This window comes from Caretta caretta, chromosome 22 (assembly GCF_965140235.1).
Source record: "Caretta caretta isolate rCarCar2 chromosome 22, rCarCar1.hap1, whole genome shotgun sequence".
Lineage (NCBI taxonomy): Eukaryota > Metazoa > Chordata > Testudines > Cheloniidae > Caretta > Caretta caretta.
The window spans coordinates 13,791,480-13,815,834 of NC_134227.1; the positions used below are offsets into that span (position 1 = coordinate 13,791,480).

The 24,355-nt window shown below is 52.5% G+C and overlaps 1 long non-coding RNA gene across 2 annotated transcripts; it reads right to left on the reverse strand.

The window, feature by feature from the left end:
* Positions 1-1,278: 1,278 nt before the first annotated feature.
* Positions 1,279-21,241, reverse strand: LOC125625483 (uncharacterized). 2 transcript variants are annotated; one of them, XR_007353568.2, is made up of 3 exons: positions 21,154-21,241; positions 8,569-9,045; positions 1,279-2,137 (listed from the first exon to the last, which is right to left on the reverse strand). It is a non-coding gene; the product is annotated as an uncharacterized LOC125625483 (long non-coding RNA). The 2 variants fall into 2 exon arrangements; XR_007353567.2 differs by lacking the exons at positions 8,569-9,045; positions 21,154-21,241 and adding an exon at positions 6,660-8,558.
* Positions 21,242-24,355: the final 3,114 nt, after the last annotated feature.

A 24,355-nucleotide genomic window follows, 5' to 3' on the forward strand; every position in this document is an offset into this window, starting at 1 on the left:
GGTGCTTAGCTAAGCCCTTAACTTTGATCAAAGCTCACATATGGCACTGTGTGTGTCTGTCTCCCTCCCATCACAGGAGCAAGTAGTCTAGGATGCTAGCCCTGTGACCCAGCCACCCCCACAAACCTCACGCCACAGCAGCCACCGTGCCAAGACTGCCAAAACCCACGCCTGCCACGTGCTTTCACTCCACCCCCCACAAGGTAGCCCCATCAGCTGGTCCCACAAGATAGAACCTTCGACCCCCATCCCCTCTGGGGACAGATGACCAGTTGGAACAGACAAAGGTATCATGGCTTTGATGGGGGGGGGGGGGGATGCACTCATTCCTGAAGCTAGAGATGTCCCTGGGGCAACTCAGGTGTAAATCTCCATCGAGGCCCTTTTTAAAGAACTGAACTTTCAGCAGCAAAATGAGGACATCCCCAGCCCTCATATATATCCCTCTCCTTTTCCCCTCGCTGACCTGTGGAGCCCATCTCCTCTGGAACTGCTACCCGCTCATCTGTTGTGACGGCTGCCTCTGAGGAGCCGTAAAACCCATATTTTCCAAATCATTGGGAGAAAAGAAAAAGTTACTGAACACCAGGATTGAAACTTCAATAACTTGGCCTTTCTCTGCTGCTTCTATCCCACAGCCAAAAATACACCACAACCATGTCATGCTAATTATGGATGACTCAGTTGACAACTGGCCACTGTTAAATTTAAACCATCTTTAAATGAGAAAAAAATCCTCACTTTTTTTTAATATAAAGATTACAACCAAAACACTTAGAATAGATTCAGCAGCCAACTCAGCTGGTGCAAGCACACGTAGCTGGATGTGCACCAATCGAGCTGCACTGATTACGCTAGCTCATGAGATGCTCCTCTGCATTACAGAGTAGAGGATGACTGGCCAGGATCCTTAGACAACACCTGGGCACAGATTCCGACCTCTCACATGCTGAGAGAGATGCCACAGAGTCAGCTTACTCCCTTCCCCATCATTGGTCTGGCCAGGCCTCTGTTTCCTTTCTGTAAGTCAAACAGTACCTACGTTGGGCTTCCAAATTATATTTTCCCTTCTGGGGTTTGTTTTTATTAACAGACAAAGTTCCACTCAACACAAGCCTGCTCCTGGGGCCTGTCTGTCTAAAACCCCCACCACACTGGACTTCTTCCAGAGGGCGCTCAGAACTCTGCCTCATGCAATCCGCAGAGGCAGTCGTGATCCCATTCATTCATGTGTTCCATCTGGAGTCCCCCAAATCACCTGCTTTCATGGGACTCTGGAAGAGGCACGCTGAGCCTTGCATGTGCCAAAGGGCCAATCCCCCGGTAATGGTGGACCGGCAGGACCCCAGGCCTCCATCACAAAAGGTGAGGCCCTGATCCTGCAAACACTTAGGCACAGAAATAGTGGGACAGCTCAGTGGGTGAAATCCACTCCCACACGGAGGGCCTGCGTGAGGTCAGTGTCACTTAAGCCTTCAACGGGGGCTTAATGTGCTGGCCCTATGCCAACGGGGAGATTTCACTGTACTTGCAAAAAATTACTCACACGTGTAAGTGTATGCAAGATCAGGACGTGAATCTCTTAAGGCTTGATCCACAGGGAAATCTGCATCCCACATGTCAGGAATCTGTGTCCCATGTTTGGGGGAGGTCCCATAGCATCCCATATTTCAGGGGGTTCCCTATCCCATGCATCAGATCTGATTATCTCACAGCTGTCCCCCCACACCCAGTTCTCGGAGCAGGGAGAAGGGGGCCTCCCTGTCCATGCTGCAACCTTGAGAGTGATTGGGTCAGGGCAGAGTGCGTTTTCTTTTCCCCAGCACACACAAACCCCCTGAAAATGAGAACTTAAAATGGAGATGCTGAGCCAGCCCTAAGTGTCGCTGTGAATATAGCGAAGCTGCGATCTGAAAAACAAAACAGCCCCTTGACTGAGCTTTTGAAGGACAAATGGTCAAACAGGCTCAAGTTTGCATGTGGCTTCCGCTGGGTCTTTTCTATTAAGTGCATTTCTCCTTTCGCTTTCCCTGGGTGATCAGCTGTTCGTTCCTGGCTCATAGTAGCAGCTGGCTCACATAGGCAACTCTTCTGACGTTCCGCTCCTCCTCTGGCACCAAGTCTCAGAACAATCCACCTGTGGTATTTAAAGAGAGACGTGGTAATTCATGCAGGGAGGGTCAATTGAATCAGATTTGCAACTCTCCCTCTCATCAGCCAGTTTCCAGCGTATGGTGTTAGTCATCAATCCCACCAGCAGACTGACTTGTACAACAGTCACCGTATCAGGCTGTAGGAATCGTGTGTCATGTCTTAACCTTATCTAAGGATTCAGCTTTGGTAATATAAACCCGCAGTCTTCTCTTGTCAATTTTGTAACAAAACTCTCTCTTAGTCTCCCCTCTCCTCTGCATTTCCACCTGGAAATGGAAGTGGAGAGAATGCATTCCAGTGGAAGCAAATTCCTAACACTTCAGGAAGAAGGAAAAGCAAGATTCAAGCAGTCATTGGGCCCGATCCTGCAAGCTTTGTTCACGTGTGTAATATTTACTGATGCAAAAAGTCCCATTAGGATAAATCCTTACTGCCCTTCTCACATTCACTTCAGTGGGACTTCTCCTCGGGTGAGTAAAGGGTGTAAGCTTGGACTCATTTAACCTGATCTCGCTGCGCTGAAGTCAATAGCAAAACGTCCATTAACTGCAGTGGGTGCAGGATCCGGCCCATTGTACATAAAATATCACAGGCCTGATCCAAAGCCCATTGAAGTCATACAAAAATGGGTTTGTTCCTGCTGGGTGCTGAGCTCTGATTATGGGGTGCTGAGTATGCTCAGCTCCACCGACTTCAAAAGAAACTGAAGATGCAAGATCAGGCCATAAATTTTCCAACTCTGCTGGCACTTGGGTCACAGGCTGCATTACCAATGGAGACAACTAGGAGGGTCAGACCTTACAGTTTTATTTCTTTAGAGGTCATCCAAACGTTTCATCGTCAGAGAAAATATCAGAACATTACAGAAAATAAGTAAATCACTGTAGGTCAGATCCTTCCCCAGGTCTAATCCCGGACTTGCCTTCACTGCCCCCACGCAAGTGGACTGCAGGACCCACCCAGAGACCCATTGACATCTGTGGGGTTAACGCTGCGACAAGGGCCCAAATGCAGGATTGGGGCCTAGGAGACTGGCCCTGATCGAGCAAAGCACTTGAGCATGTGTTTGACTTGACACACATGCTTAACAATCCTTGACGCAGGTAACCACGCTTAAGCGCTTCGTTTGGTTTCAGCCACAGTTAGAATACAGCCTCGGGTCCTTTACTCAAAGGGTTTTTTTTAAAAAAAAACTTGTAATCTCTGTTCCTTTTTGCTGGTTTTTTCCCCCTGAATCTGTAAAAACACACAAAAATAAACTTAAAAATCAAAAAAAGAGAGTCATTAACCTTCCTTCCTCTGGGAAGGAAGCTCAAACCCAACAGCCTTGCCAGGAAGTGAAGCAGACTGGTTTAGCATCACTGGGCTGAGATTCACCCCTGTGCAGGCCAGGAATGAATTGCTCCCTAACTGAGCTGAGAGAAGGGCTGGAAAGACGACAAACAGCGTCTCTGGGGAAAGGGAATTCAGCTTTAATATCTTTGCCATGTTAATAACTTAGGGCTGAGTCACAACTCTCAGACATCAGGGGCAGGCTGAGCCGGGGGAGCACGGCGCAGTGGCAGAGGGGGACCATGTCTGTACAGGGCACCAGGGACAGCACACAAAGTGCTGACACTTGCTGAACTAGTAGCCAAGAGGGAACATGCCCTTCCCACAGCTGTACAGTCCCACCACTAGCCGATGCCCTCAGGACACTCTTCGGGGGTGCAGCACTGATCCATGCAGCAGCCGCCGCACTTGCATTCAGCCCATGCCATCAGCTGCACTGTGCACAAGTACACTAGGATGTTAGTGCCTTTGTATGGCTCTCCCCCTGGCCCACACAGCATATACATTCGGGGCAACTAGAATTTGCCCCGTGGGGGTATCAGCAGCAACGTGTTGAACAAGATATCCCATACAGAGCCTGAGTCTCCTGTCACTTAGAGCGGTTTGCACTGCTCTAGCTCACCTTTCTTCACGGAAGTGACTCATTGGCCCTGGGCTCACAGCGTGGAGAATCAGGTGCCCTGATTTGTCTCCACCCTATGTCCCTTTCATAAAAGCAGCACAGAGCTCAACCTCGGAGCAGAAGGAAATGGGGAGGTGAGAGATCCTGGAGCGCACGTGGGTCCTGCATTCTCGGCACAGCCATGGGTGTAAATTGGCAGCGCTCTGCTGAAGTCGGTGGGCCACTTTCTCCATTACCCTCCAACTTGGGTGGCTGTCTGCCCCAGTGCCATGCTCTACCATGCCAACTCGCACTGGTGTAGAGGGACTACACAAGGATGAGGGCCGTGGAGAATCGGGCACAATGTGGCTACACCTACAGCAGCTGAGGATCTGGTCGCACAGCTACTCCCTTTCCTCTACAGCTTGCAACAGCACAGCACACTCGTACCGGGGAAGTTGCTAACCCACGCGTACAGCATCTCTGATTGGATGAGTAAACCCAGGGGCTCCATTGAAACCAGAGGGGTGGAGCTGAAGTGTGTTCCGTTCGCTGACATTAATTGCACTGTAACTGCTTTCATCTCAGACATAACTGTGGTGTAATATTATCTAGATCATGGGCTCATACAGCAACCCCAGCACAGCTACATTTGCCACCTACGTAATTACTCGCTGGGACGGTATGTAATCAGACAGGGGAGCCACAGGGTGAGTACAGTGCTCTTAGACAGCTTAGAGACCGCCCTGAGACTGGGTTGACTTCATTCATTGGGACGATGACAATAATACTTTGCGCATCTCCAGCACTTCTCATTGGAGGATCTCAAAGACGTTTTAAAAGACATACGAATCATGCCTCACAACAGCCCTGGCTGTCAGGTAAGTAGCATTATTCCCGTTTTTTTTTCACCTGGGGGAACTGAGGCACAAAGGTCCAGATTTTCAAAAGTCCTCAGATCCCATTTAGGCACCAAAATAAAATGGCCACATTTCCCATAGTGCTGAGCATAGTGGGAGCTGAGCTGTTTGGAGAATCTGGCCCCAATTTTGGGTGCTGAGCACTTGAAAACCTGGCCCTGAGTATTTTAGAAAATCTTGTCCAGAGAGAGCAAGTGACTTGTCCAAGTCATCCAGGGAGTCAGTGGCTGAACGGGGAGTAGGCCTCAGAGCCAGATGCCCAGTTCCCCATTCTCATCTCTAGACCCTGCTTCCTTTCCTGATCCCTTAACACAGAAAATATCAACCACAACACAAACTACTGCTGTTCCTGAATCACGAGACCTGGATCTCTAGCACCAAGAGTCCTCCGCCCTTTGACTGCTCCCTGCACAGCCCATCCTCACAGGCATGCACAAACCCCGCAGGTGAAGAGACCAGCCCCACTGTGAGTGGCAGGCTTCCAGCTGAGACATGCTTCTAACAGATGAACCCAGAGGGAGGGACCCCTGTTGCCTTTTGGAGCTGCTGGGCTCTGGGCCTGAGCTACAGTGATGTGCAGGATACACAAATGGGGAGTCTTGCTCCCCAACTCATGTGGGCTCTGTAATTCCAGCTGCTAGAGTGGGAGAGACCAAGAAACACCTGGAAAACAAAACATTCCTGTACCATGGCCAACAGCTCCTGAAGGTTCAATCTCCAGCTGGCAGAACATCTGGAGAATAACTAGGGCCGTGGGTTCAGTCCCCATTAGCAGAAGACCCGGACAGTAACCAGGGAGTCTGGGTTCAATCCCCAATGCAGAGAAAAGTGAGTGAGACCTGCTCCTATATAGATTAGTTCTGACTGATTACCTAGCTAGCTCTTCTCTGTCATCTGAACAAGGAAAAAGCCAGTTGAAGACGTGACCACCCAGTGAGGTTGCAAGTGCACCCCCCCTCCCCTTTGGCAGAAAATGAAAGCCACAGGCTGAGCAGAGCTGATCTCTGTGGGTGTGAACTCTATGGTCACTGTGGACAAAGCTGGGAGCAGTGAGGTCCAGCTGAGGAGTCTTATGATAATTGGACCTACAGATATAGCAACTTATACTCATGCTCACACTCAAGGTAAGACGTCACAATAACCTGTTGGTGGGAAAATGAGCAAGAGAGAGACAAAGACTGAATTAGTCCAAACAAAAAGGCCAACTGATTCAAGGACTGTGCTAAGATCATGCCTGGTAAACAACAGTGAGAGTGAAAATCAATGAACCAAAATTGCTGCCTTGGAAATTAGGCCTAATTGGTAGACAAAAACAACAAGAGGAGGGGCCTCTTCTTCCCATCACTCCCTTTTGGGTTTGTTAAAAATAAGATTTGGGAGGAAAATATGGATCACCAGACAGCGGCTACTGCTACACTGGTTGACGAGAGGAAGTGGAAAGAACTAGCTTCAACATCACAGCTGCCACTCCCACTGCCTCCTGGGACCCTAAACCTCCTTCATCCTAATCCAGAGAGGTCTTGACCAGACCAGAGGGAGGGAGCCAGATGACCTCGCCACCTCTTCTGGCTCCAGCTCATCCCAACCATCAGCGGGGATACGAGACTTCCCCACACACACCTGCCCTGTGTCCTTTTCCTTCTATTTCTTACCTCTCTCCTTTTGCCTTCTGTCACGGAGTCCCTGGGCGATGCTCTGGAACTGCTCCCCATGAAGCCAGTCAGGACTCTGGGGCAGTCGCCTTTCTGTGAGCAGCCTGTCTTCAGGACACGCAGCTCACTCAGCTTCCACCTTCCTGGGTCTGACCTCGGAGCATTCAGCATCCTCTGCCCCTCCGTGCGCTTCCCACAGCGAGTCCGCTCAGGCGGGGCTCCTGGGGAAGCCAGAGGGTCCTGCACCCCAACTTCGCAGTCAGACGTGACTCTCAGCCAGCCAGTAAAACAGAAGGTTTATTAGACGACAGGAACATGGTCTAACACAGAGCTTGCAGGGGCAGAGAACGGGACGCCTCAGCTGGGTCCATTTTGGGGGGCAGTGAGCCAGACAACCACGTCTGCACTTCACTCCATGTCCCAGCCAGCCCCAAACTGAAACCCCCTCCAGCCCCTCCTCCTCTGGGCTTTGTTCCTTTCCCGGGCCAGGTGGTCACCTGATTCCTTTGTTCTCCAACCCTTCAGCTCTCACCTTGCAGGGGGGGAAGGGCCCAGGCCATCAGTTGCCAGGAAACAGGGTGTCGGCCATTCTCTGTGTCCAGACTCCTGCACACACCTGCCCTCTAGGGCTCTGCAATGATCATACACCCTTACTCCACCCCCTAGATACTTAAGAACTGCATAGGGGAAACTGAGGCACCCCCACACTATTCAGAGGAAACATTAAGAACAGTCCCACTTCGTCACACCTTCTGTCTAATGAGTCTGGCTTAGCTGGCCAAGAGCGTATATTTCTCAACGCTGCTGTAAGCCTGTGACCAGAAAAAGGCAGCTAAATGCAGTGCCCCAAACAGCCCGATGCTAGTACAAGTGTGCCAGGTCTCAAGCGCGGCTGACAAGACCACGTGCTGGGCCTGTGTTTTCCAGCGGTGAGGTTACAAGTCAAAGGCAACCTCAAAGACAGAACCTTCATTTTCTTGGTTTGTTTCTCTCCCGCTTTTGCATGCATTTGTCTGGCTTTGCCTGCTAGGAAACGGGATCAGACTTGAACAGTGGCAATAGCAGCTCCAGCCCATTTCAAGTCACAATTTCACCGTCCCCAAAACAGACAGTTACCACCATCTAAGAAACAAGGGGGGTTTCCCTTCTAAAAAACTCTCTCCAGCTAAAGGGAAATGGTTAAAAAGAAAGGCTTCTTTAATGCTTTACATTTCAGATGCTTTAACTACTTTTCTTTCTGGTATCTTTAATAAAAGGTTAAAAGGATTGTTAGTGGTGTGTTTGCCATGGGACAGAGCAAGCTCAGGTCTCTGTATACCATCCAGAACCTTGTTTAAAACTGTTTAATGCTGGGTCAGGTGGATCCTGTAACACCTTTGACTCTCTGAGCCCATTTATTCCATCTAACAAGAGACAGGGGAGGGACTCAATTAACCCTCTCCACGCCCGCAGGCAATTCTCCCCCATCCCCCAGAGCCGTGTAAGGGCAGCCCAGGCATGGCAGCGTGAGACACAAGCGGGCCCAGATGCAGAATTCTGACTCTTTGCAAGTCACCATGCTTCTCAAGAGAAAGCAGGCATATCAAGCCTAGGGAGCGGCAAGCATCATCCCAAGCGTGAGTGGGGCCTTTAGGGAACATCTACACTGCAATGAAAGACCTGCATCACAGCTAAAGCTGGCCCAGGTTGGCTGACCTGGGCTCCGGCTGTGGGGCTAAATATTTCAGTGTAGACATTCGGGCTCTGACACCCTGTGTGGGAGGTAGGTCTCAGAGACCAAGCCCCAGCCCAAACCCAAAGGTCTGCATGGCAATTTTTAACCCAGCAGCCCGAGCCCCGTGAACTGGAGTCAAATGGACTGAGCCATAATCCCACTCATGGGCACTCAAATGCAGGATGGAGCTTTCACCTGCATCTTGAGCTGATAAATCCAGGGGAGCGAAAGGCCACAAGCCAACTTCTCTTCCTTTCATTCATGCCCATTTTCCTGGAGGCTGGCTCCTTGATATCTCCTTGGCTGGTTCTCTTCTCCCCTCCACATCAGACTCAGGGAAGACAAGCTAGGATTCACTCTGCAGTCATCTCTCTCCTTTGCTGACCAAAGCAGCCCAGCTGAGCTTTAAACACAGCTGCTTCCCTCCCTGGCCTTCATGATGCATGGGCTGGAGGAACGGACGGCACCCGAAGCAGATCCCCTTGACAGCTGTCTCTCCCAGATCCAACGCCACTTCCGCAGGGCCAGGCAGCTTCATTAAAGAGAGAGTTCAGCTCGGAGGAAGGAAAGGCACAGCTCCCACTGCTGTGTCACTCTGAGGCCGACAGACAGACTGCAGGGAAACAGCCTGAGGACCTCATGTGCTCTCCAGCTGATGCCCACATGCCCCAGCTGCAGGGAGGAGAGAAGCAGAGCATTGCTCAAAGAGCCCTTCTAGTGGGGCTGGTGTCCCAGGCATTCCCGTGGGGAAGTGAGAGCTGGTGTATCTAACCCTCCCTACCCTCTGTCTCTTGCATTCCCAATGACATCAGGAGGAAGCCATCAAAGGGTTTAAAGGAACAAGACACGAGTTGGAGCAGGTGAATGGAGTGAAGAGAAAGGGGTGGGGAGGGAAAGCTAAAAAGACAAGGGAGAAAGAGACTGAGAAGGAGAAGCCCAGGGGAAGTGTGAAGCAGCAGAAGATATGGGGAAACAGAGGAAGAGAGACAAGGAGAAGGGAGGGGAAGCGAGGTGAGGGAATGGAGACAAGCAAGCAGGGAGAGCGTGCATGCATCTCCATCCAGACCCCTCACAGTGTGATGGAGCTGGGAGGAGCCCACGCACAAGCCCAGGGCTCCGCTATTGGAGATGGGCTGGCTGCAGAAGGGGTTATTTATGGCCCGTGCTTGGCCTCCAGTTCACCCTCCGCTTGGCATCTCCAGCTCCATGCTGCAGACAAGGAGCACAAGGGCGTCCCTGAATGACAAGTAGGCAGCCAAGCTGATAGTTATTCAAGGGGCTCCCCAGCCTCTCAGGGCACCTCCCTGGGGGCAGGAAATGGGGCAGATGACGAGTCCAAAGGGACGGATGCCACAGACAGACAGACGGGATCACCCTGGTTTGAGGGATGGAGGGGGAAATGGGATAAACAGCAGGCTCTGGATCAATGCAGCCACATTTTTGCCTCACTCTTCCTTCATCTTTCCTTCCTTTGGCCGCCATTAGGCCTTTCCAGGGACTAAAAAGCACATACAAAGGAAGTGCAGCCTAGTGGTTAGTGCAGGGGACGGGGCTGGGATCCAGGACTCCTGGGTCCTACTCCTGGCTCTGGAACCTTGGGCAAGTAACTTCCCAACCTGCAGGTCACTCTCCCTCTCCGTTAAATGGGGCTAATGATAAATCTGCTGGAAGGGGGGAGATGTTCCCCATTGGTTCCCTCCTGACAGTTAGCCAACTGGGCAGCCCAGCCTGCACCCACCCTGCTATGCAATGGGTGCCAGTGTCTCTCTGCTGCATCCCGAAGCCTTTGCACTGAGCATCCCTGCAAATTCCAGGGTGTGTTTAGGAACCTGAGGTGCCCTCTGCTCATGGGGGAGCTGAGAGAAAAGAGTTTCCTCCCCCGACAAGAGGAAGAGTCAGGGCAGGCAAGCAGGGACAAGCTGTTCAGGGCTGCTGGTACCAATGCCCCTCAAATGAGGTGTCCCGTTTGGCCTGGGCCAGAGATGGCCACGCAAGGCCTGGGCCAGGCACTGCCCACGATGAAGCGATTTCTGGGGTCCCAGACCAGGAGCTTCAGAGAGCAAGACACTGAGGTGCAGGAAGGCCGGCCTGTAGCAGCAGAAGGAGGGGAGGGAGCCAGCAGAGCGGGGGATGGTCTGGCTGGGAACAGCCCCCCCCCCCCTTTCCTGGCCCACACCCAAGGTTACTCAGGGGACAGGGATGGTTCAAGACACATTCCCCAGGGAGGGGCTGGGATCGATGTTCATTTCAACCCAAACACCATGGTTGGGTTTGTGTCGTTTTGGTAAGCAACTCCCCAAAAGCTGTGTTTTGGTTCCAAAGGACCCAGATTTTACTGGGGGATGTTGGGGTCAGCTACCAAACCAACAAACCAGTTCTTTGCTCTGCTTGAGCGGGGAGGCTGTGCTGGCTCATGCTGCTGCACAGAAGGGCCTTCTGGAAACTGGCCAAGAGACTTCGGGAAGCTCAGAGGAGCCTTTGTTAAGGTGTTCAGGGACAGCCACTGATGAGGGCCCAGGGGCACTATTCATGCCCTTCCCCATCCACACTGGATGGTAGAATAGCCCTCCTCCTCTGGGCGGTGCCTGCAGATTGCACTCAGGTCAGCATGGGAAAACAGCCCAATGTGGCTGCTGTATGGGCTGAGTTTGCTGGGTCTCAGCCTTGTCCCCAGCACGGCTGCTGAGAGGCTGGGTGGGCTGAGTTTGCTGGGTCTCAGTCTCATGATATGAAGTTTCACAAATCTCCAGTGCGATGGGCACTAACTCTGTGGCCGCTGTGGTGGAGAAGCCAAGTCGTGCCTGATCTCCCTTGTTACTGCTGGAACTCATCACCTAGGACAGGGCTGAGGCCCCATGGTGCGACAGCTTGCCGTGCGCCCCGTCCCCGCACTGAACCTAGGCTGTAGGCAAACAGTACATCAGTCTCTAAGGGCCTTTCACCAGCATCATGCACCCAACCTCACCATTTCTTTCTTTTAAAGAAAAGGGCTCTTCAAAGACCCTCACTTGCCCACTGTCCCTTTTCTGCTCCACCCCGCCCCCATCCTCAGAGATGCAATACCGAGACATGCCAACCAGCTCCCCACTGCAACGTTCCATGACAATATCTTCCCCCTTTTAAATGATTGTCTGACTATCGGGAAATCCACCTGTAACAGGATTATTCTGAGTACACAGCATGCCCAAGCTGTCTGCACTACCCGAGCCTCAGCCTATTAGCCATGAGAGAGAGATAAGATAGACTTACATCAAAAAGTGCGGGGGAAAACCACAGACACACACAAACATCTCCCTCTTTGGGGGTGGTGGTGAATGGAGAGGAAACCTCAAGTGACAGTCTATTCTTGATCATAGATGATGCTCAGATGCCACAACATGTGGGGCAGTACAAGACCTAAAATCGAATTGCAACAGCTAACAGAGCTCCCAAGAGAGAAAAAAATCTGCTCATGGAAGAAAGAAAAACAGTTTTTCCTAATCTTCTCAAAATGGGGAGCCTTTAGACAATATTCACCTTGCCCCCTACAAATGAAATAATGCTCAGCCCTGATCATCTTCAAAGTTCTTTGCAAACACTGAATCCTAACCGTATGCTTATCCCCATTTCACAGATGGGGACACTGAGGCACACAGAGTGAGGTATTCCCCAGCGAACCTGTGGCAGAGTGGGAAATAGAACTCCCAGCAGCAGTTATATGCACCAGCCACTGAAATCACATGTTAGTCTCTCTAAAATCCATGTTTTAAAGTGTCATTGGCTACATGTTTATCTTCCAACCCCCAAATCTACCTGCCATGCGGCATCTCCAGAAGATGCCGCATCTCTAATTAGCTGAGTCATTTTCTTCAGACAAACAATTTTTTTAAAAAATTATAGTCTACATCAAAATGTGCAGATAGAAAGAGTGTAGACTCTGTGTGTGTGTGGGTGGGTGGGTGTGTAGGGGGTCTAGATGGAAGATTAGACACAGCCTAATCTTCCAGGATTGCTATACTGGTAAGGGACTCAACAGGTGCTCAATGTTCTTTCAAGATCTTGGTTTTCTTAATGCCAAATTTTTACCCAGCATCTTGGCCCAAAGTCACCCTGGCTGTGTCGTCTATGGGCTTCCACTTGTTTTCACCAGGGACTCGTGTTGCACTTTGCCTGCACCAAAGGTCAGTGGCCAGCAGGTGGCGCCAGCGGGAATCATATCTAGCTAATAGCTGCAATAATGAGAAAAACAAATCCATAAATCATGCACAGGGATTCTGTGGCGCTGGCTTTTATCCACCCCTCCCACTTCAGGATCGTCCCGTGGTCGCATTTCTCAAGCAGCCGGGCCGTGCACCCACCATCACTCAGCCAGGATGCATTTCTGAGACACAAGGACTACGGGCAGGCTGGGACCCTTGGCAAAAAGGATCCAGGAGGGAGTGAACTGAAGCAGAAACCCCTCATGCCAGGAGCAATGCAGCTAGTGGGGAAGGGGACTGAAGCAAGAGGTTCTGGATAGATTCAGCCAGGCTGGCTTCTGCAGATGGAGTGACTGGGAAAGGGATGGGGCAGGCCTACTCTAGGCCACACAGCCTGCCCCTTGGGTTGGTAGGACTAAACAAGGGGTTTGTTCCCTCTGCAGGTCTCCGCAGCAGGACAAGCCTGTGTTTGCGTGGGGAGATGAAAAGCCCTGGAGTCCAAGGACAGAGATGGCTCTGCAGGGCAGACAGAGACGTGACCCCTGTAGATCTCCCTCAGCTTAGCACCTGCACAGAGACATCCCAGCTTGGACAAGGAAGGGGATACTGGGACAAAGAGCACAGAGCCAGACTGCTTCTGTCTGGGAGTGCGCATCTCGCCTTTCCCTCTGGATGGGAAACCAGGCAGGACCTGGCCCCTGGCACAGACATTCACTCTTCTGTGTCAGTGGTTCTCAGCCAGGGGTACGTGCATAGGTACAGAAACTACGGGTGTGTGAGGTGTTGCAGCACCGCCAGGTTTTGTGCAGGGTTCTGGCTACCAGTGCCATGCCCAGGGACTCCACTGCCAGCCCTAATCCCGGCTGCCAGCCCCTGTGCCTAGGGGCTCCGCACCCGGGCTCAGCCACCTGTCCGTGTTCCTCCCTTCTGGAGCCACGGCCCTGCTCCTGGACCCAGCTCTAGGGGTCAGTAAGGGGCACAGACAAGGGTAAGGGGGGGCACAGCTCAGCACCCCCAACCTGAAAACTGCTCCAGCACCACTGGGTATGTGTACCCTGGGGTATGCAGACGTCTTCCAGGGGGTACATCAACTCCTCTAGATATTGGCCTAATTTTACAACAGGCTACATAAAAAGCTCTAGCAAAGTTAGTACAAACTGAAATTGCATACTGAATGAATGACTTTTATACTGCACGGTATACTATACACTGAAACGTAAGTACCATATTGATATTCAAATTGATTTATTTTGTAATTATGGGGTAAAGATGACAGTCAGCAATTGTTCAGTAATAGCGTGTTGACACACTTTTGTATTCTTAGGTCTGATTTCATAAGCAAGTGGTTTTTAAGTAAGGTGAAACTTGGGGGTACACAAGACAAATCAGACTCCTGAAAGGGGTACCGTTGTCTGGAAAGGTTGAGCGCCACTGTTTTATATTGCAGGGAGGGCTGCGGGGAGCTGTTCGGTCTTGACACTCCTGCTGGCCCAGCTAGTCCATGTCAGGCATGGGGGTGGTTTTGTCTGGCCCGCAGGAGAGTCCCATCCCCTCCCCCCCCCCCCCCGTATGGGGCGTGGCCTTGACTTCAGAGCCAAAGGGCTCAGTGACTCAGGAAGAAAGTCAAATGAAAAACAGAGAAAGGATGACCCGGGGGGCTGCCCCTTTCAAGAGGGAAATAGCCACTCTCAGAGCACCGTTCCCCGGATCTAGATGTGCACAGCTGAACGAGCCTTTGCTTATCCATCGCCTGCCAGATGCTGCAAGACACGTGAATGGGGGAGGGCAGGAAACGAAGGTAGAGCCAGCTGTCTCACTGCCCAAAGATTTGTTTTCTTTCACTTTCCAGTCTCTAGCTTTTCCTGGCCGTCCCCCACTCTGTGCCATGCCCTAACCCCCACACACACACACCCTCCTTGGGCTTGTTCAGCTGGTGGGATCTGATGCTCTTAATATAAAGAGAAATAAAGGTTGGCAAAGTCACCCTGCAAATGCCGCCAGCCAACAGACCGTTCGGGCGACATTCACCAGGAAAAGGACCTGGCTCGGGGGGGGGGGGGGGGGGCGGTTAGAGGAGTTGGGTGGATCTCAGCACAGGTGGCCAGATCCCAGACATTCACTAGGACAGAAGAGGCCAAGGACTGAGTGGGCTGTTGTGCTGAGGCACTCCAGGCTGTGGCTGCATCTCTAGCTCAGGGCAGCGGCTGCAGAAGAAGGCCAGAACCTGGAGGGAGACACCCTACTCATCCGTTCTGTGGTTCCCCTCCAGCCCACAAAAGGAAAGATACCAGGAAGGGAGGGTGGTTGTACATTTTGGCATGGGGGAAGGAGGAAGAACATTGCAATAGCTGCAGTTTTTCCTTGCAGAGCTGGAATTGTGCGCGTCAGACAAGTGGAAAATGGGATGGATTAGTATTGAGCCTGTGGGATATCCCCACCTGGCCAATCCCCATTCAGTGCTCCAGAAGGTGCCTTAAGCCCCCCAGTCCCTGTCCACATGGGGAAAAAAAAATCTCCTTCTCAAACCTGAACCTGGTGACGCTCTACCCCAGTGAGCAATCAGGACTCTGCATGCCTCTAATCCTCTTCAGACACTGAGGTCCAGACCCTTCTCTGGAGAGCCTGGGGAAAGGACCCTTTACAAGGCAGGTGGAGGAGGGATTTAGGAAAAAGTAGTTGATCCACCCCTCCTCACCACACAGCCATGCCCAAGTGTATTATTTATACCTTTTCCACTACCTGATCCTGGCCAGCCCAAGCCACCCGCTCCACTCCTTGCCCTGGGAGCAGCAGGACCACGGACAGTTCACAGTGCATCAGCTAGGGCCCCGCCTCTACAGCATATAATCCCCCAAAAGAGATCTGCCCAGAGCCACTTCCACAGGAGGCCAGGTTAGGCCAGCTCCTGCCCACTCAGCCATGCAAGCTGCTGAGCCAGGAGGTGGGTTCCTTCTTCCTTGCCACCTGGAACTGCTGCCTGCCCCTCTCCCAAGGAGAATGGTACCCCCGGGTTTTGGATCTATCCATTCCGGGCTCTCTGCAGCGGTTCTGTTCTCATCTGCCACCGCGTACAGGACACATGCCGGCCCAGAGTCCAGCCTCCTTGTAAGCACGGCCCAGCCGAGGGCTGAACCCACTCCAGATCCTGGCTATCGCTTAACAAATACAGCAGCTTTCAATCCTGCCAAGTGCTGAGCACCTCCTTAGCATTTCTGAGTGCCCCCATTCCCACTGAGTTCACCAGGAACCGAGGGCACTCAGCATCCTGTTGGATTGGTCCTTCAATCCCAAAGCATGTCCCGCCCAAAGTGCTGGGAAGGCAGCACACATTAGTAGTTAGAGAAGGGTTCTGGTCCAGGATCTGCCACTGGCCCGCTGTGCAATCAAGGGCAAGCTCTCTCTTTATGCCTCAATTTCCCTATCTGTAAATGGAGGCTAATGACACCCCCTTCATGGGACTGCAAAGCTGAAAGAATTATTGTTTTCAAAGTGCTTTGAGACCCTTGGGTAAATGGTGTTGTAGGAGAGCATAATAAATATTCATATAATATAATGGCCAATCCTGCATGGACAAATTGTTGTGTTTGTCAGTGGCACCAAGAGCTGTGTGTTTGCACAGCTCCCTGTTGTGCTGGGTGTTGTACACACCCACAGTGAGAAGCGGTCTCTATCTCCAAGACCTTTCAATCTAAGGAGACAAAGTGTGTGTGGGAAGGGGAGAAACAGAGGCACAGAGGGGTAACGTGAGGTGCAAGAGATCACAGCAGGCCAGTGGCTGAGCCAGGAATAGACGCAGGGCTCCCCATTCTAGCAGCCTGTCCACTGGTCCAGAGAACGCCTGCCAGCCTTTCCCAGCTCATTGCCATGGGCTGGGCTGTTTCTCAGGCAGGCTGCAGGTTGCAGTCTTCCTTCTGTTCCTGTGCGTGGAGCTGTTGCACCCACACCACAGCCCCAGAAGAGTGCTCAGGACCTGGTGCTCAGGCTTTGGCCTGCCCGATTTGCCACCTAGCTGCTGAGCGCCAGAGAAATTCTCCGACGTGCCCTAGGAGCAGCTCTGTCATTTGCCTCTTTCCATCTTCCCCCCCACAGGCTCGTGTGACCTAGAAACCAGGTGCCACAGAAATACAAGCAAGCGAGCTGCAGAGCCTGACCAACTCAGAGCGCAGCTCGGCCCTTCACGGTCTCATCCTTTCCCCCCCAGGTCGGCCAGCAACACTGCCGTGGGACCATTCACTTGGCACTGGGAGACGCTGTGACAGATCAAGAAGCTGCTGAGAATGTATTAGTTTAAACTTCCAAGAGCTGTTTAAGTCAGCCAGGGGCCAAAGCTGTACGTACACAGGTAGTGGCTGGCAGTTAGATCCCAAACAGCACAGGGGAAAAAGACTCCACGACCTGCTTCTCCCAAAGTAACAGGGTCACCTTGAGGGGCAGCACGGGTCGCTCCTGTGTCAGCCATGAGAGAGAGAACACTTAGGGAGTGACATTACATAAAACGTGCCACCCGCCGCCTGAGTTTCCAGGAGCATGGCTCCAGCCCCTAACCAGAGAGGAGGGCTCTAGGTAGCTCTCGACCTGCAAACCCCTCACCGAACCATGGAGCCAGCAGTCCCTGGGCACACATCTCAAGAGCATGGCTCCATCACCAGCGCCTGCTGCACGGCTCCCGGCACCCTCCTCTCACGGGGTGACCCGCCGTGGCCCAGTCACACGCAGGCCTACTAGCCCACACGGCCTATTCCTTGGGTTGCTAGGATGAAGCAAGGGGTTTGTTCCCTCTGCAGGTTTGTGCGCCGGGCGGGACTGCGACGCGAATGCATGACGGTGAGGCCGAGTCACGACGCAGCACTGAGACACCAAGCCGGGGTTTCACCGGTGTTGCTGCACCTGACCCCCCAAGTCTGGACCGTCGGAATGAGCCATGGCAGACACCTGTCGGTCCTTCCAGCAGCCCAGGGCTGTTCTCCACAGCCGCTAGTGCCTTCTGCGGTCTGGTTTTTAACAGCCTGGGAAACGGGGCTGCCAGCCTGCAGAGGTGTGGCGGGGGAGAAGACTACTGCTTGGCAGTGTTTTCATCTATCCAAGACCATCTCCTGCCACACACATCCTAGGGGTGATCCCTCCCTTTAGGGAGATATCGGCCCAAACCCAGCCCCGTGTGGCCAGTGCATTCTTCCCAAGTGAGGCCATGGAAACCACTCAAGTTACAGCAGGATCACACTGGAATAACCCAGTGACCAATCGGGTGCCCTGTGTAAATGGAAAAGCAATGGCACTGACTTCACTTGCTTACACCATAGCTGGATTCGGCCCAGCATACAGTTCCCCCGCCCGGGCATTAATCGACCTCGGATTCAGGTATCTGGCAGGTGGTTTTAGGCAGCCAGCCTGCTGGTTCTGGGACTGAAACAGGGAGCGATTGCACCCGTGTGCAGTCAGCCTGAGGTGCTGTACAGGAGAGCGAGGGGCCTTCCATCTGGGGTGACAATGCATCAGGAAACTCCCCAGGACAGAACCACCACTGAACACTTTGAGGGTCTGTACAATGGGGAAATGAAGGGGCCCTGCCGTCCCAAGGGCAGCTCCTCCAAAGCACCATCCTCCCCCCACAGGGTTATTTGTCCTCCCTCAGCCCCCAGGAGAAGCCCTCCCCCACCGCCCCAGGGCAGCTGTGACCACTCACGGCTAGTCTGATGTCTCCTCCTGGCCGCTCCGGGGATTAGCTCGTGAGGTCGACTCCCCTTCCAATGGTCACATCCTCTCCCCCCTTGGTCTGCAGCCCCCTCTCACTCCAGGAACAGCAGCATCCTCTTCATGACCCAGCCCTTTGGCCAGGTCACTCAGCATTTCCCCCCCTTCTGGGGCACATCAAAGTCTTTCCTTCAGCAGCCCTAGGCAGTCTTCCCACTCTTTGCCCCATGGTTCCACTCCCTCAGTGGCCGGTAGGGGTATCTGGGCCCACTCTCTACTCTGGGTTCCAGTCCAGGGACCCTAGTTCTGGGCTTTCCTCTCCCAGCCCTCTCTGTTCCTTCTGTGGACTGCTTCTCACCACTCTGTCCCACCCCACAGGCATACCAGCTCCAACCCTCCTCCCAGAAAGGGACTGCCCTTTCCTAGAAGCCCTGTCTGTTGCCATCTTCCTGGCTTTATAGGCCCCACCTGTTCTTGCATAGCTGAGCCTGCTTGCAATCAACTCCCTGGCTCTACCTCCAGGTGCAGCCTATGGAGTTAATCTGCCTAGCTGGCCACCTTAACCCCTTCCAGTCCAGTGGGGTGGATACCCCATCATAGGCCACCATCCTCCCCCATTGTACATTTTAGTGCTGTACTGAGAATCCTGGAGTCTGAAGCCCTCTAGCCATAAAGGAGATATGTTGCCCTGCCAACGTAACCAACCCCTGAGCTAGAGGGACCCCCTAGGGCAGAGAGGGTAGATCCATCTCTATTGTCCCCCGCACAGCCCTTGGTCTCTGCTGACGCTGCCAACATGAGTGACAATTGCAGCATACCTCCTCCTATATGCCTTCTCCTTACATGGAGCAGGGCTGGCCAAGCCCTAAGGCTTATACCCCCTCCTATATGCCTTCTCCTTACATGGAGCAGGGCTGGCCAAGCCCTAAGGCTTTGAGTTCAGGAAGCCCAGGTTTCTGTGACATCCCACATGGTTGGGAACTCTAGCCCATCGGTCTCCTCTCACTCACAGAAGTGCCAATCCAGAATCATCCCACTAAAGCCCCGGGTGTGCACCAGTGTCCGAGAGCACCAGGTTCTGCTCTCAAGCACCGTTCACTATTCTTATGTATTTTGATTTTGGTAGCACACACAAGCCCCAGCCAAGATCAAGGCCTTGTTATATTCAGCGCTGTAGCTACAGAGTGAGGGACAGGCCCTGTCCCGAAGCGCTAACCATCTAAATCAACAAGACAGCCAAAGCGTGGGAGGAAGAAAGTATCACCCCATTTGCAGCTGAACACCTGAGGCATAGAAAGCCGAAGTGACTGGCCCGAAGCCACCCAACACCCCTTCAGTAATGCCGCTCAGCACAGACTGAAATAGGACCATGTCTTGGTTAGATCAGGAGGTGGGGACCATGCCCTTTGACAAGAATGTGTCTGTTTTTACTTCGGCTGCACAATGGGGCCCCTTAGCCTTGGTTGGTGTCCTTAGGAGCTAGCCCAAACCAAATAAGCAGCAAACCCCATCCTTTAATGTCAATTTGAAGCCAGTAGCATTTTGTCAGCATTTTCTCTGCTCACTCCCTTGTCTTGGAGAGCCAGACTTGGAAAGCCTGCTGCAGGGAAACTCCTGTAGACCTGATTCTAGCTTCAATATTCTGAAGCCCTAGGTCCAGGACAAGTCCCGTGCTGACGTTCCTGCTTGGGAAAGTTGCCACCAGTCTGACTGAACAAGGTGGGAGGGTGGGTGTACCCCAGAACTGCAATACTGTGACCAGAGCAGTAAGTCCAGCCCAGTGCTTGGCAAAAGTTCAAAAATGTCCTGTCTGCTGCTCCATTTGTCTCCAGCCTGCACATGGCTCTAATCCCTGGGCTCTCAACTCTGGGATCACAAGCAGGTGACACCCAGCACTTCCCACCTTGCTACACTGGCTAGATCCCCGCTAGCTGGGGTGCAAAATCCTTGGGCAGAAACCTGTGTTCTAGCTGGTCCTTCCCCTTCAGATCTCAGCAGGCTCCCCTCTCACTCTTCTGGAAAGGAAGCCTGGAGTGGGTTGTGATGGACAATGGCAGAGCCACCAGATTTCTGCCCCACTTGGCTTTATGGGTACCTTTCACACCACAAGCAGCCACATGCCCAGCCAATTAATTCATTACCAGACCAGCTTGTCCACCGCACTCATCATGCAACAGCAGACTGAATACTTGTCTTTAATCAAGAACGGTACTCATCTGTCTTTATTAGCTCTCCTAGAAAGACAGTCATCCCCTGACTTCTCTCCCCTCCCACCTCTCCATCTTTGTTCCCCTTCCCTCACCCTCCTTTGCTGAGGAAGGTCACTGAGAGGAGTCATCAGTCCTGACAAGGGGCTACAGCCTGGATCCCCCAGGACCCTCCGTCCCTGGTTTCATGCAACAGTGGATCAGACCACTGGGCTTTTGGCTCTGGTATCCAGCCTCCCGGCCTGGCCAGTTGCAGATGCTCTGAGGGAAGGCAGCCAGGGCCGGTTCTGCAGCTCTGTCCATCCCGGGCTGGCTGGGGGGGAGTGAAGACACCTGCCTGGGGGCTGTGGCTATCAGCCTATGCCCTAAAGCAAGAGATGTGCTTCCCCCGACCTTGGTGTGCATCAACACCGGTTTTGGCCCATAAACCCCCCTCAATTCTCCCCGCACATCCCAGTGGGCCACCTCCTCTCCCTCCCTATCCCAGGCATTTCCTTCCCTGAATCCCATTTATAGCCTCCATGACCTTTCGCCGAGCTCACATACTCCCTCTTCCTCCCCTACACACACACAGCTCCAGAGCCCCCCCTCTCCACCAACCCCCCAAGCCCAACCACCACACTCACTAGTGTCCCTCCCCAACCCCCCAAGAGGAGCTCTCCCTTGGGTAGAAGGGTTCCTTATATTGAGAAGAAGGAGCTTACAATTAACTGGTCTGCCTCCCTGCTCTTTCAAATTCCAGATGGTCTGTAATTCTTGCTGGGGAGCATTAGAAAGGCCTTTTCATCGGAGCACCTATCAAGTCAGAGCTCTGGAAATCAGCTGCCTTTCGCTGCGTGGGAGGAACTTGTCAAGCAGTTGTGGGGAGGGCAGGGGAAATGGGATTTTAAACACACAGGTTGGTTTCTTTCACTTTATTTTAGTGCTTCAATGAAAGTTCTCCCCCCCCCCCATGCTGCCAAGAGTTAAGTGCCACTGGAATTCTGGGATTTTGCTGTCATTTCAATAGTGGTTTTATTTGGCAATATGTACACTTCTTTGGGGGGGGGGGTTTAGGGTGTAAGGAGGGGGTAGAAAGATGGCATTGGTTGGGGGAGGAAGGATGTGATCAAGGTGCAGAACTGGGCAGTAGGATTCCAGGGTTCTATTCTCAGCCCTGCTGCTGAATCACTGGGTGACTTTGGGCAAATAACGTCCCAGCTCACTGCCTCGGTTTCCCCATCTCTTGAAAATGCCAGTTCTCTACATGGAGAGGGAGGGAGGTGGGGGAGATGTAGGTCACAGATGTTTCTGAAGTGCTTTGAGACCTGCTCATTGCACATGCTACAACAGGGAAAAACATTTTAAAAAATACATTTAGTTGTTGCATTTCCCAGGGTCTCCCCTGGTGTCAATCAGCCCCCTTTACTCCAAGTAAGAATTTGGCCCTTGATCCTCCTCCCCCTTTCCATCTTTTCTTAATCCCTCTGCACAGCCCATCAATCCTACTGCCCCCTGCCCCCCCCAGGAGCCTGCATTGTGGCTAGCCAGCCTGCATTGTGGCTAGCCAGCCTGCAAAGCAGGGAATCCGAGTGTGTGTATGCGCACACGCGCATTGGAAAGGGGAAGGGAAGAGGCTGGGATTTGTCCTGCCCCTGACACCCACCCAGGCAACACCCCATCCTCACCTTAACTATCCAGTTGGCTGCAGACTTCATTAAGCAGCCCCTGATGCCCATGTCTCATGGAGGCCTCAGCACACACGGTCTCTGGTGTTCTAATTACTCCTCTCATGCTCCTGCTGTGGGAGCTTCAACCAAATTACAATTGATTCCTCACTCCTAGCCGATCGATGGCATTGACCAGCACATCAGAAAGACAAATCCGAGCCCACGCCTCTTTAAGAGCCGGCAGCCTTGGCTCCTTCAGGACACCCGGTGCAGCAGCTGCCCACCCAAGCAGCTTCCCCAGCCCGCCCTGTGTGTTTCACACAGCTGTGGTAGTGAAGCGGGAGTCCAGATCCGTTCAGGGCAGTGGCGTGCAAGCAGCTAATGGGCCAAGTAACAGCCAGGAGCTGAGCCCGAACCACTGAAGTTAAGAGGAGATGTTGGGTGGACATCATAGAATCATAGAATATCAGGGTTGGAAGGGACCCCAGAAGGTCATCTAGTCCAACCCCCTGCTCAAAGCAGGACCAATTCCCAGTTAAATCATCCCAGCCAGGGCTTTGTCAAGCCTGACCTTAAAAACCTCTAAGGAAGGAGATTCTACCACCTCCCTAGGTAACCCATTCCAGTGTTTCACCACCCTCTTAGTGAAAAAGTTTTTCCTAATATCCAATCTAAACCTCCCCCACTGCAACTTGAGACCATTACTCCTCGTTCTGTCATCTGCTACCATTGAGAACAGTCTAGAGCCATCCTCTTTGGAACCCCCTTTCAGGTAGTTGAAAGCAGCTATCAAATCCCCCCTCATTCGTCTCTTCTGCAGGCTAAACAATCCCAGCTCCCTCAGCCTCTCCTCATAAGTCATGTGTTCCAGTCCCCTAATCATTTTTGTTGCCCTTCGCTGGACTCTCTCCAATTTATCCACATCCTTCTTGAAGTGTGGGGCCCAAAACTGGACACAGTACTCCAGATGAGGCCTCACCAATGTCGAATAGAGGGGAACGATCACGTCCCTCGATCTGCTCGCTATGCCCCTACTTATACATCCCAAAATGCCATTGGCCTTCTTGGCAACAAGGGCACACTGCTGACTCATATCCAGCTTCTCGTCCACTGTCACCCCTCGGTCCTTTTCCGCAGAACTGCTGCCTAGCCATTCGGTCCCTAGTCTGTAGCTGTGCATTGGGTTCTTCCGTCCTAAGTGCAGGACCCTGCACTTATCCTTATTGAACCTCATCGACAGGAGTTGGGTCAAGACCCTAGTCACTAGCCCCAGAGGGGCCACTCTGCACTGACTAACGGGTGCCAAGGAGCAGCTAAGCAGCATGTGAACCAAAGCAGTGCAAGGTTACCTGTCATGCTGCTCTCACCGCCCCTCCTCCCGTCTGGCAGCATGCTGGGTTCGTGGCCCACCAGTGCCACAAGCTGGATTTTCTGCACCAACGCTCTTCAAGGACAACAGTCTCCTCCCAGGCCTGCATGCTGGAGCCCAACTGTGTGGTGAGGACACTGATGTTCCGGGTGAGCGGGGATCCAAAACCGGGGCTGCCCATCCCAATCCAGCCTGCCTACTTCTAGCCAGCGGGATAAGGCACATGACAATTCCTCCAGAGGACAAGTGATTATAGGTGAAAGGCACCAAGCACACTCCACCAATGCTCAAGAACACAAATCTTGAGGCTGCATTTGTTCGATATAGTCACTTTTGGTCACAAGAACTTGGCCAGTTGGGTGCTGAGTGCATTGAAAATGGGGCTTTTATGTAGCTAGGCTTTTCTAAGAATCCAGACCCATTTGTGGGTGCTGAGCCCTTGAGAATCTGGCCCTCTCTGGATATATTTTTAAAAGCATGTTGAATTTATACTTTGCCTTTCTCCAGCCCCTTTCATCGGAGCTGCTCAGAGCACTAGGCAGACATCAAAGCCTCGTTGTGATGTCATTAATTAACTCACAGAGAAGGCAAGTTTTATTAGCCCCATTTTACAGATGGGAAAAGTGACTCTGCCAAAGCCACATGGGCAGAACAGGAACAGAACCCAGGAGTCCTGCCTCTCAGTTGTGTCCACTAACCCCTAAGCAACACGGCCTCCTCAGTGCTTTAACTGCGAAGACACACCTTGAATCATAGAATCATAGAATATAAGGGTTGGAAAGAACCCCAGAAGGTCATCTAGTCCAACCCCCTACTCGAAGCAGGACCAATTCCCAGTTAAATCATCCCAGCCAGGGCTTTGTCAAGCCTGACCTTAAAAACCTCTAA